This window comes from Melozone crissalis, unplaced genomic scaffold (assembly GCF_028551555.1).
Source record: "Melozone crissalis strain CALT ecotype California unplaced genomic scaffold, PUWL_Pcris_2 ptg000012l_1, whole genome shotgun sequence".
Taxonomy (NCBI): Eukaryota; Metazoa; Chordata; class Aves; order Passeriformes; family Passerellidae; genus Melozone; species Melozone crissalis.
Window position 1 is genome coordinate 12,156,607 of NW_026535790.1, and position 13,407 is coordinate 12,170,013.

General features: G+C 51.4%; 1 protein-coding gene across 1 annotated transcript in view; it reads right to left on the reverse strand.

The window, feature by feature from the left end:
• GRIFIN (galectin-related inter-fiber protein) overlaps window positions 1-13,407 on the reverse strand; it is a 40,116-nt gene that overhangs the window by 25,413 nt on the left and 1,296 nt on the right. The window lies entirely within an intron of this gene.

Genomic DNA, 13,407 nt, shown 5'->3' on the forward strand with positions numbered 1-13,407 from the left:
CTCACCCCAAGCACAGAATTTCCCATCCCAAATGAGGCACATTGGCAAATGAGATTCCTGTGGATGTTGTCCCCGGGGAGAGGCACAAGGGCAGCCCTGGGTGATGACAGCTCCTGCTGTCCCCTGCTCCAGGGCAGCGCCCTGAGTCACATCCCTGGGTGGGATGCCCTGAGCTGCCAGGCGGGTCCTGCTGAGCAGCCCGGCTCTGTGGTGACTTTACCCCAGACCTCAAAGGGATCTGGGTGCTCAAACCCAGACTCATTCCTCCCAACTGGCTTAGCCTGGAGTAGAAAAAGAAATGAGCTCTCCCCGCAGGCCTGCCCTCACTTAACTTTGCAAGAGGAAATTTTCCTCCCGAGCTCCAGGGATTGCAGGACATTTTTGATGTGAGGGAGATATGGAAAGCAAACCTGACCTTTTCAACCAGAGAAAGGCTGTTTCCCCACAAGTCTGTGTCGCAAAATATGTTGGGTTTTATTTTCCTACCAGCACTGCACTGAAAACAAACATCCAAACCTCAGACTTTGCTACAAAGCACAATTGTCTCTCAAAACCAGCTCTCAGCCATTTCTGCCCAGCCCTGCCTCCCTGTGCTGCTCTCTGCAGGCTCAGGGAGAGTGGTGGGATCAGCCTGGGGAGTTGTTGTGTTCCCACCTAACACCTTGGCTAGCGTGGAGTCCTTTTACTGCTGGGATGTCACTCACACTGTGCTTGTTTAGCACACACACCAACTGCCTCTGTTCATGCTACTGCTCTGAGAACCAGGGCTGAGCTCTTCCCAAGTTCACAGGAAGATATGGGCTCATTTGGGAACCTGGGATGTAAATCCCCTCCAACACTGCATACATTTGCATCTGCATCTGCATCTGATTTTATCTCCCCTCTCCCACTGCAAGATTCCCCTGCTCTGTCATGTTGGGGAAAGGAAATGAATCCCTCACAGGTTGAGTTTGGGATTCTTTTTCTGCTGTTGGTGACTGGTTTAGTTTTTATTGACTTTTAGGGTCCCATAATGACCAAAGAATTACTTGTTTCCATCAAACATGATGGCTGCTGCTCAACCACCATGTGTCCCCCAGACCAGCATCATCTGGAGTGGCACCACCTCCTCAGGCAGCACAGTGTGGCACATGCATGGAGCAAGCCCTTCCTCAGCCACTGTGCCTGTTTTCCCACTTTGGGACATAACAGAAGATCCTTTCAACAACATTTCCTTTGAAAAATAATCCATCTAGCTCTGTTTTTGGAAAGTGCTCCATGCTCTGCACAGGAAGAAGTTAATTACTGTCCGGGGGGTGAGGGCGTGTGTTCTCAAATGTTTTAAATGTTTAATTTTCTTGAAAGAAAAACCATCTCTGATCTCTGTTGGATCCTCTCCCTGTTTACACAGAGGGTTTCTATTAGCAGGGCCAATGGTACATCCCTGACTGCCACGTCCGTGTCCTTTCCTCCTTCCCTGCAAACAGGAACCCCTCCCAAGGGGGTGTGCCCCACCTCTCTGTGCCCCTCTCTCCAGGGAGCAGGGAGGGCCCCAGGTCTCCTGGCAGTGTCTGCTCCAAGCACTGCTCCATGCAGACCCTGAGCTCTGGTGGAATGATCTCTAACTGAGGCAACTTCTCCTTTCCTGCCCATTTTCCAGGAAGATGTGGAAAAAGTGAGGTGGGTGACCCCCACCTCACAGCCTCTTCCAGCAAGGAAGATCAAAATGTCACTGAGACCTTTGCTGGTGGATCCAAGCCAACCTCTGCTCACATCAGCTGGGGATGGACCATGATGGTGAGGCATCCTCAGCTGTTTCAGATGAGGTTTTCAGGCAGAGGGTGTCCCACGGACATCCCTGTGTCCCCATCAAGGAATAGTGTTTACAGCAGGGACATCAGGAGCTTTGCTTAGTCCCAACCTCCTCTAATGGCATTTGGGGTCTCTCCTATATCCCCTCTGCACTATGGATGGGCACAGGCTCCCAGGCCCACCCGGATGACCCCAGTTGTTGGTCCCCAGCTTGTTGAGGTCCTTTGTGGGGTGCTGAGCTGGTGTGGAGGTGCTGGGGAGGTGCTGGGCTCTGTGGTGGGACAGCCCTGAGTGCCTGGCCATGGACACCCAGAGCTGGCCATCCCCTTGGAGAACTGATTTCCTTTTGTTGTTGCTGCTTATCTCAGCCCTGCTGGTGCCTGCAGTGCATTGCCAGGGGTGCTGATTTAATGTTGATGAGAGAGAGAATGACCATCAGTGTGGTAATACCCATTTGATTTTTAGTTTATTATAGTAAGGAGGAGGTGACTAAGAGGAAGGGCTGGGGACAGCGGTCAGGGTGACCCAAGTGTGCATGCTGTGGCATTTACAGGCTGTGCTGGAGACTGAGGTGGGCAAACCTTGTGGGGCCTCTGGATTTTAGAGGTTGTTCTGTGAAGAGTTCAGGGCTGGGGCTGTCACCTTCTGGAGAGATCCACCACGTGAACCATTGTGCAAGGTGGATGGTGTTCTCAGGGTCTGATCCACTTCCAGAATCTCTAGATTAGTGTTTAATGAGTGGGGTCCCATGGAAGACCAGATGGACAGGGCTTGCTCTTTGTGCACATGGAGGGCATTAGTTGTGGGGCTGCTGAGAAATGGAGAAGGAGTTTGGCACCTGATTGTGGTGCAGGGGCTGCATTGGGCAGGTTGAGGTGAACAAGTGGGACCCTGAAGGCTCTGCATCTGGGTTTCACAACTCCATCTCCTGGGATGCCTTCAAGCCTCTCCCAGCCATAATTTTCAGTTTTTAAGCTTCTGTGGAGCCCCTTTCCCAGAACAGCTGGTATCTCACACCTGTGGCTTGTGTCCTCAGAAGTGTCCTGCAGCAAGCAAAGCCACAGCACCCCTTCTGCAGCAGGCTGGGTGCACAGTGCAGCTCTGTGAGCTGAGGAACTCAAGTTGCTCCTCTCAGCTGCCCTTCCACAATGTCATCCCTATTTTGGGCTCCAAACATCCACCTGTGTTCAGGACAAACCAAGCTCAGTCTGCAGCAGCCAAACCAGGCTGGTGCACTGACTGCATCTGTGTCCCCTCACCAGAGTGTGGATGGCAAAGAAAGCAGCAATGCTCATGGGAGAAATGGGAGATGGAGAGGACAGGAGGAAGAGGAGGCAGGGCAGAAGGCCATGCTGGGAAGGCTGTGGGGGCCGCGTGTGCATCCGGCCAAGCCCACGTGCTGCTCTTCACACTGAGAACCGCTGTGACTGGAGGAAGGGGCTGCCTGGGGAGCTCTCAGCCTGGCCTCTGCAGGGTCAGGGCTCCTCACAGCTTTACTTTGGCCGTGGGGGCGGCAGCGATGCTTTGCGGCGAGCCGTTGTGTGGCTGGCGGGGCTGGAGGAGCACCAGAATGACTTTATTTTGGAAATATGTCCCTGTGGAGCACTCAGTGTCCCTTGGCTATCCCAGCCCAGAGCCGGTGGAGCCGCTGGGACCTGCTCCACTCACAATTGTACTCTCCTCATCCCTTATGGCTCTGCTGGGAAAAGAGCTGGCGAGGAAGGGAGCCAAGCCCGCGCGCGCTCGTGCTCCCTTTGGCATGCCCGAGCCAAAGGCTGGCTTCTTTCTCCCTTTCTTTTTCTTTTCTTTGGCCTTTCTTTCTTCCCCAGGTGCATTTTTCAGGTTGATGGCATGGCAGAGAGGATGAGAACGTGGTGGGGCTTTGGCCAGGACTGTGGAGGGAGGGGAAGCAGCGTGGTAGTTCTTGGCAGCGCCGTGTCTGCTGTCGGGCCAGCCGGGTGCCAGGCAGGAAAGGGCGTCCCCAGCCCTGCTTGGAAAGGAAAGGGATGGGGACAGAAAGGGCAGAGTGGCGCCCAGGGAGGGTCACACCAGGTGGGAGAGTGCCCAGCTCCCCCCGGGCAGGTTGTGCTCTTCAGCCCCACCGCGGGCTGGAGAGTGGGGATGGGGGGACAACGCACTCTTGAATCTGGCCCAGAATAAACAACCTTCTGCTGCTGGAGAAAACAGCTGGCCTGTTTTCCAGCCTGACCGGGAAATGGTGGAGCCTTTTTCCTCTGGCCCTGTTCCAGCAGGGAGTTGCAGCAGCATTAACCCACTCTGGTGGATGGGAGTGAGGAGCTTGTCCCAGGATTGGCGCTGGCTCCTGGCATGGGACGGAGCTTTTCCCATTTGGTTTTTGCTTTGGCACTGCCACATTTCATGCTCTTATCGTGTTGACCATGGGTCTCCTTGGATGCTGTTGAATAGGAACCCTCTGCCTCGAGTCCTCCTGCTCTCTGGAGCTGCTGGAGACCTGCTGGAAGAATGAACAGAGCTGGAGATGGGTCTGGATGTTCTCACTCAGCTTTCCACACAACAGATGTGAGGTGGTAATGCAAACCATGGAGTGGAAGGAGAGCAAAGAGCAACCCACACTTTCATGAGGGACTTATCTTTAAAGAAGACATCCAAAGAGCCACCAATAGAATTATTGTAGCTAAAACCATGTATTTCCCTTCCCTAGAGTACATGGCAGCCCTGTGAAGTCCCTGTGTGTTTGCACTCTGGAGCAGGGCTGAGCTTAGCACAGACACGTGAGTGAATTGGCTGCAGACCCCCTGGAGTCAGCCATAGGATGCCTCCCCACGGGAGAACCAACTTAGCATAAATATTTAATAGCTCCAGTAAATATTTAACTTCTCTGACATGAGTGAGGATGGAAAAAACAGACCCTGGCGGGCAACCTCGCAAAGCTCCTGGGTGAGAGGCTTCAGAGAGCTCTTCCCAACTCTGAGCCCATTGTATGGGCTCCTAGGCAGGACCTGGCTTTCATTAGATGTATGTTCAGAGCCTAACACAGGGAGGCTGTGATCTGGAACCAGACCATTACAAAAATAGCATGCCCTTTGCACGAGTCGAGAAACACCCGCTCCCAATTAGCCGGGAACGTCATCCCTCTGAGGCTCAGAGCGGCACTCAGCTGGCTCGTGCTTAGCATTGTCATCATCTCTTTGGGCATTTCCAGCTTGAGAGAGCATTGCTGAGAGGACAAGTTTTTTAAAGGGTGGGCACAAGTTGTGCAGAAGAGGAAATTCTGCTCGTTTGCTCTCGAGGCTGCTCAATGCAATCACAGAGGGATTTTTGCCCTCTCCAGCTGTGCACGGCACACGTTGATTATGGTCAATGCAAAATGCCACCCCTCTGCTGAGGGATCAGGAATGCCTGGAGCAAGAGGAGACCTGCACACCCTTTCTCCAGGCCCATGCAAGCCAACACTCTCCTCTAACACTCTGAACTTCAAAATTTGCTTTTCGTCATCATTTCCTCTCTTTTTCAGTTGAGACACCAGTGTCTGAGAGGATGGCCCACATGTGCAAGATGCTGGAAAGCCCTTGTCCTGTGTATCCAGCTGCCTCAGTGCAGTGGTCTGGGATTTCAGGAGCTGGCAAGTGGTCACAGAGCTCTGTCACAGCCTGTTTTATTTTGAAGAGCCAGCTTTGCACAGCGAGACCTAGAAACTCTGCCATCTGCTCGGATGTTTCTGCGCTAATATTAGTGCAGCTAAATATTTGCATGTGGGCCTCTTTTAGCACTGGGTGTCCCAGAGGGATATGGGCCACGTTTCTGGGGTTTTTAATAGAAAGCAAGAGAGGCCATGAAGTCAGAGGAAGAAAAGGTGTCAGAAAACACCAGGTCAATGGAATGGGGCACTGGAGCAATGAGAAGAGTCCTCCAAAGGCTGTGTGTGACCAGTTCCAAGTGATGCTAAGGGGGTTTGGGCTTGGGTGATGCTCTGTGTTGTGTAAGGGAGGAAGCCTGGCAGGTCAGCAAAGCTAAAACCACTGAGACTCATCCTTCCTGAGACGCATCACCCGCTACTGGCTCTCTGAACTGTGGTTTCCTGATGCAGCTGTTTGATAAATATTTATCTCTGCTCTATTGCAAAGCAATTAGGACAGCCTCAGAAGTGGGTTTACTCAAGAGGCACCACAAAAATAAGACAATTTGGATAATGAATGTATCTGTTTATTTTCCATTCATAAGGGCTCTCCTGAAAGCTCCTGTGGAAACAGGCACTTCCCAAAGCTCTGTGTGTCTCTATGATGCTGCACAAAGGTTGAAATTCACACCTCTGCTGTCACTCACCTCATACTGGTTTCACCCCAGTGTCCACACACTGAAGCTGCCAGCTTGCACCAGTAACAGGGAGAGCTGCACAGGCTTTAGTCAGGGCACTGGCTGCAATTTGGGAGGCTCCAGTGTCCACGTGTGCATCTCCTTGTGCAGGCTGTTAGGGAGCATCCAACAGGTGAACACCCGCTAACAGCAATTAGGCTGTGTGGGCTTGGTTCTTGCTGCAGAAAAAAAAATATGTAGCTGTCCCATAAAAAGGTCTGGGAGTCTTATAGGAGCTTCTTGGTCATGGGGAGATCAGTGGAGGGATGCAGTCTCCAAATCAAGCAGTGAGCTCATGGGAGATGGGTTTCATTTTCCTTCTTTAAACTCGTTTTAATATTCCTACTTTCAGTTTTGCCCAGGACAGAGAAGGTGCTTGGACCACTCCCAGCCTGCAAACCCCTACTGTGCAGGGTGGACACAGGCAGGCTACACTGACTGCTGTGGGGTCAGATCAGGGGTCCAGCCCCAATTTCCTGCTCATACCTACCAGGAGCCTGATCTCATTCCAGTCCCAGGCCAGTGCCAGCAGGGTTGCACCAGGACATTCCTCAAGTCCTGCTCTACCTCACATCTGCATCTCACCCATTCCTGAGGACCAGCTGTATTGTCCCATCCCTGGAGGAGGTGTGGAGAGACCAAGGGGTTTGCACATCCCTCGTGGAGGGACTGCAGGGTTTGCACAAGCTTTGTGGAGGAATCCAGGGTGCTGCTGGCAGAAAAAGGAGCTGGTTTGTGGACTTGTAGCACAAACCAAGCGAATCCTCCACGTGTCAGGCCACAAGATTAACTGGGGCTCAAGAATGGGAGGGCAACAAAGGGACAGAAGAGGCTCCTTTGTTGGATTTGGGAAGAGGCAGCCCCTGCACTCTCCTTTGTGTAGTTGCCGCCTCTGGCTTTGCTTTTTTCCCTTCTCCCTTCAACAGGTTGCTCGGCACAAGCCTCCCTGGCATTCAGGGCCATCCCACACCCCCTCCCACGGCCCATCACCATCTGCTCACCACAGCCCCTCACAGTCCAGCCCCGAGCCCTCGTCCAGCATGGCTCCACGGCCCTTTGTGCCACTTTATCCCCTCGGTCATAACTCCTCCACCACTTGCCCCTCGCTCCCTCCTTCTTGCCCGTAAAGGCGAGAGGTGGGAAGGGAAAGGTTTCCCCAGCTCTGTGCAGAAATGTTCGAGTGTGTCAAAAGACAAAGCCTGTCCCCTTTGCAACCCACCAGCTGCTGCTGCCACAAAAGCAGCGAGAGGAGGGGGGCCAGGAGCGTGGGGGGCACTTTGTGACCCGAAAGGAAAAACCTTGAGAAAAGAACAGAATAAATATCCCCTCCTTCTGCCCCTTCTTAACAAGAGGGGACAGAATTAAACACTTTTGTTAAGTGAGGGGCTGTTCCCCACACCAGTTAACACGGCTCCTGCGCCCTGTCCTGGTGTCGGACTTTAACTCACTCTGTGTCGTGTCCTTCTCTTCACGGGCAGAAAATTCAATTAGTCTCGAGCAAATGCCTTCCTAAAGGACACAGAAAACGAAAATAAAGAGGAGAAATCTGCTTTCATCCTGTACAGAAAGAGGCTCTGGGGAGAAAATACAGATTAGGGAGATAAAGAGGCAGGTTTAGGGCTTTCAAAAGGAGATTTCTTTTCTTTTCTTTTCTTTTCTTTTCTTTTCTTTTCTTTTCTTTTCTTTTCTTTTCTTTTCTTTTCTTTTCTTTTCTTTTCTTTTCTTTTCTTTTCTTTCCTTTTCTTTTCTTTTCTTTTCTTTTCTTTTCTTTTCTTTTCTTTTCTTTTCTTTTCTTTTCCTTTCTTCTCTTCTCTTCTCTTCTCTTCTCTCTTCTCTCTTCTCTCCTTTTTTCTTCCTTCCTTTCTTTTCTTTCTCTTTTGGTTTGCTTTCTTTGTCCTTCTTTTTTAATTCCTCACCTATCCTCTCTCCATCTCTTGTTCTTTTTCTCCTGCAGCCATCTGATAACCAAAGCCTGACCCCACACACTCCAGTGCTGAATCAATCCAAACCCCTGTGTAAGCAGAACTGTGTTTGACTTGCTGTGAGTGAGGCTCCAAACCAGCCCTGGGTCTTTGCCTGTCTACACAGCTCCTCCATCCAGGTACAACCCTACCCCACTGCCAGGAAAAGCCAAGGATTGATGCAGGGAGCCCTTCCCTGCTGGGCCAGCCGTGCTACAACCAACAGCCTTGGGGATTTCTGTGGGATCCTTGGCAATCAGTGACCACTGGAAACCAAGGGGAACATTTCCAGTGGTTCTGCATCAAGGACCAGCTCTGTGTGCTCAGGGCTGGGGTGCTGCTGGCTGGGCAGGGTGCCAGGGGGGCACGGAAGGGCTGGTGCCTCCCCCACGGGGCACTCGGCGTTTATCGCGTTTCCCGGCGCTCGCGCTTCCTGCTCCTGATTGCAGATGCTGCTGTCTAATCACAGCTTCCTCCCCTGCCTCTCAGGGCTCCCAGGGCAGGTTGGCATCATCCCACCCTTCGTGTTCACCTCCCACCACTGGTTTTCCCCATGTTGTTCACCTCCTCCTCCTTTTCCAAGAAGTTCCTGTTCGTGTGCTGCTCTGCTCCTCGGCTGCCAATGCTCTGGAGCGAGGGCTGGTGCCTGATATTGCTGCGTGCCAGAGATAAGAGCTAATCTCTGTTTCATGGTCATGAATAAAACTTGCAGATCAGAGTCTCTGTGCGGAAATCAGGACCATACAAACCCTCACGGGAGGAGGGAGGGGGCTGGCAGCACATCCCGTGTACTGAAGCTGTTGTTTTTGTGTGAGCCTGCCCCTACAATGCACCAGGCTTGGCTGGCAGGGAGGTACAGCTCAGCAAGCACTGGGCAAGAGGGGCCAAAAACATTGGTGGGGCAGAAGACTTCAGTTTTTGACTCATGGACTGTTTTCAGGTTGCTTTTGGAGATTAATCTGCAGCTGTGGCCTCCCAACATTTGCCAGTCAACAGGAGGACGAGACAAATATCTGAAGTACCAGAGGAGAAGACCATGTGGGATGGAGTGAAGAGATGATGGAGTCTCCAAGAAAAAGGGTGGAAGAAGAAAAAGTAGGAAAAGAGACAGACTGTAGAATCAGAGGGAGAAAAATCAGTTTGGGTCAGGGGTTTGTCTTGGTTTTTCCCTATGTGCAGACTTCCCCCAGGTTATCTTGCTCTGGCTGAAAGCTGAAGGGGGCTGGTGAAGGAACTCTTCAAAACCAGTAAGGCAGTGGCTGAGTTCTGGTTAATGAGTTACTCATAGCCCCGAGCTCCCGTGAGCTGCTTTGATCTCCGAGCCAAAGGAAAGGATGGATCATTCTTCAGCAGCTTCCTCTGCAACATCTGGGCTCTGCAAGAGCCAGCTCTGGATCTCTGGGAGCAGCACAGCCCCCCAGACATGGGGTGCTCCCACTGTCCAGCACTGCTGGAACCTGAGCACAGACTTGGTGCCACCAACAGCTGCAATTCTGGGCCTGACTCAAGTTTTGGATCTCTCCAACATGGACAACCCATTGTGCTGCAGCCCCTGCTGATGTCTCTGTGCACTACCCAGGGTTTAAATAGTTCAAAGAGAATGGTGGCAGACACTACCTGATGCCAGGTCCCTCATGGTGTCCTTAAAGTCATCATGGCCTCCTTGACCGTTGCCCTGGACACTTGTTGTCCTGAGGTTCTGTATTCTCTCACTTTAAATAACATTTTTTCCCTGCTCTACCTCCCATAAACAGGGCTACCAGCTCCACACTCCAGGGAGAAATTCCCACTCCTGTTCCCTTCATGGTCTGATGAGACAAAGTAGAAAAAATGGTCGGAGGGGAGAAGAAAGCATCTGGTTTTGGAATGAATAGAAGCTGCTGGTCAGGCTGCCACTGAGCAGACAAAGGCTTTGCAGCGTGTAGCTGCTTGTCTATGCAGGGAAATTAATTGGAACAGCTTTTCCAAATTAGCTGCATCTGATGATGATAAAAATAATAAAAACAAATAGTGGATTAAGTTAAATTAGGAAAAAGCAGCTTTATTCTGGAATAGGCGTGTCCGCATTCCAGCATATTTTATTCCACAATAGCAGCTTTGCCGTGCTGCTCTGTGCAGACAAGCCCTGACACCGGCCCTGTGCACGCTGCTGCTGCTCCTCTGCAGGGCAATCCTGCCTGCCTGCTCTCCCCTCCTGCTGCCAGAGCCTCCTCCACGCTTTCTCCTTCAGGCTGCTGTTTTTCCAGCACTTCTCCCTGCTTGAAAGCCCCCCAAGAACGTGGTGCGGCCTGTCTTGTGGATTTTGTTGTTTGTCATCTCATTGAAAGCTGCCCCCAGCCCTTCCCAAATGTGTGTGACCTGCTGCCCCTGATTTCTGCAACAACCTCCTGTCCAAATCTGGGCTAATTCCCACTTTGAAAATTCACTCCATTCCTTTGCTTAGCATCCAGACCTTTTTTCCCTCAAAGCTGGCTCCTGGGTTGCACAGGCAGCTTGCCTGCCTTCAGCTTAGCTCCTAAGTGACATCTGCACACACATACAGAAATCCCAGATTTATTTTGGATTGGGAAAGATGAGAATTTGGCACACACAACCAAACTGTGACCTCTCTGACCATGCTGCATTTGCAGAGCCTGGTTGCTGGATCTCATTTCATTGCTGCCAATTCCATGGGCTCGGTCTCCAGTGGGGTGAGCAGGAGTGACTCCACTGACCATACAGAGCTCCAGCATCTTACATCAGATTAGCATCTTGCCCTTTCTATTAGAAGAAAGACATAATTTTGATTATCTTGACATGTTTATCGCTGTGAGCCTGGGCCCGTTATCTCCACGGGTTCATTCTCAAATGTGCAGAGCTGCAAGGACACGATTGTCTTTTGGTAAAATCCCCTTTGAGGTATTTCTGCAGCTGCACTTTGTGTCAAAGGATAAAAAATGCGCAGGGTGACTTTCCTCACATTGTTGGGCAGGAGTAGCTGCTGTTTGCTGCGAGCCATTGCCTACACAATGGGGCTTCAGCTATTGCAGTTAATTTATGGGTCTGCCTGTGTTTACCCTCAAACCGTCTTGCAGGGAGGGTTTAAAGACATCAAAAAAGCAGTTTGTGTAAGTTTCCCTAGAAGCTGCTTCTCTGTGAGGATTGAAGTGGAAGAGCTGCTGGTTTGCTGGGTGTCAGGTTGACTCCTGACCCCACACAGCAAATCTGGGACTCATCCCAGAGCCCCCCCACCCACTCACAGGAGCATGTGTGATTTAATTTTGCCACTCAAACCCAGCTGCCAGTGTGCCCAAAGCAAGACCTTACTGCCTTTTTTTATTTCTTTGAGCTTTATATCATCTCCACAAAGGTTTTCCTTTTTTTATTGACATTTTTGATGTGAATTTGAAAAAGACTTGAAACTTCTGCCCTCTGGTCTGTTGAGTTACCAGCTTGATTCTGCATCCATCCCGCTGTTAGGCTGACCAAAGTCATTCTGCAGATTTCCTTCTCCCTGTTTGAGCAGCTTGCATCAGAAGTAGTAAATTCCTTGTCAATTACTATTTGTGTTTATTATTTGCTACACCAAAGGGCCCAGGCATGCTAGGCATGGGGTCCTTGACCAACACACAGAAAATATTCTCTCTTTCCCACCAAATTTTACGATCCAAGAACAAAACACGAGATAACTGAGGCTTGTCCAAGAGCCCCAGACCACAGTGTCAGCCAGCCCTAAATAGTCCCAGCATCATCAGCAGGGCTAAAAATAAGTCTCGTGAGGTTTATTTTCATCATTATTCTGCCAGAATAAGTCTTCTCCAGCATGTGGCCTTGCCCCAGCCCCATTCCCAAAGTTGCCAGAGCAGCCTTCCCTCTTCCTCCTCTTCCTCATCCCTGTCCCATCACTCCCATCCCCTCGGGGAGCCCTGGGGTCTGGCAGGGTGCAGCAGCAGCAGATGGCAGTGGCAGGGCCGGGTCACTTGTCAGTTGTCACTTTTGTCACTTGTCACAGCGCCACCAGTCACCGCTGGAGCCTCCCCTGCCCCGGACTCTGCCTTTGTTTGTCCAATGTGGCCCCAAGGGCTGGCCCTGCTCTGGTGGCAGCTTCACCCTGGCCTTGCTCCTGCTGTTCTGGATCTCACTGCTGATCCCCAGGGCTGGTGCTTTCCCCAGACACCAACACTCACCACGTTTTTCTGGTGGGGTCTCTATAGGTCAAGGCAGAGCCCAGTGGAATCCAGATCCAGCAATATGGGAAGGGATAAAGCAGGAATAACCCGTCCAGGATAACAGCTCTGGTCCTCAGCCAGCCCAGGATATCATAGAAGTGGCTCAGCAAGTGGCTTTGTCCCTTTCACACCAGTGTTGAGCCATTTAGGACAACGTGGGCATCTGTCAGTGCCACATTGGTGCATGGGGACACATCCTGGCCTTTCAGCCCCGTGCTGGGGGATGAGGGACCTTCCTCAGGCAGGTGCAAAGTGCTGCTGGCAAAAGGCAGAGTGACAAGTGAGATTGGCAATGAGAAACTGCTCGTGGTCACAGGGAAATTTCAGGATCATAAAAGCACTCTGTGATCTGTAATTATCAGGTGGAGGTTGGGGAATCACATTCAGCAAGTAGGTTATAAAAAGGAGAAAAGAAACAGTGTGGCCAAGGACAACAATCAGGGGAAACTTATCTCCAGGCCCAGGGTGCAAGTTTAATTTTACCCTTTGCTCTCCTTCCCTTCATTCAGTGGAGCACAATGGCAAAAACGCAGCCTTGGATATTTCTCCTTCCCCTGAGGGATGCCTGCTTGCTCTGGTATGGCAGAGCCCAAATTCTGGGATAAATGCCCTAATCCCAGGGCTAGAAGAGGAGATTCCCCTGGTGGGCTCCTGTCTCCTGTGCCCTTTCATTCATTCACTGTTAAAAGCAGGAGTATTGCAAATCTCACTAATGGTGTGCAGAGCTGCTCTGCCAAAGAACTGCTTGGTTTCCATACAGCAGACAAAAGCAGAGACAAAACCAAAGCTCAAAGCAGGGACAGAACATGCCCAAGTCTGCTGCCAAGGAGGGGACAGAGGCTATAAGTCACTGTGCTGCAGCGACAAACCCGATGGCAGCGCTGAAACAGAGCCCAGCCCCTCTCACATCTTCAGGGATGATTGTCAGAGGGAGCCAAAGGGGCAGGGAGCAACCCTGCCAGCCCCAGGGCTCATCCCACAGTTAGTGCTAAGCATGGCACTGGGAGAGGGAAGCTGTCAAGAAGCAAACCCATTCTCCCCTTGGAACAGAATTGCTTTCTTAGCTGCACCCCAGCCCTTCCCAGCCTTTCTGTCTTTTGCTTAATTAACTA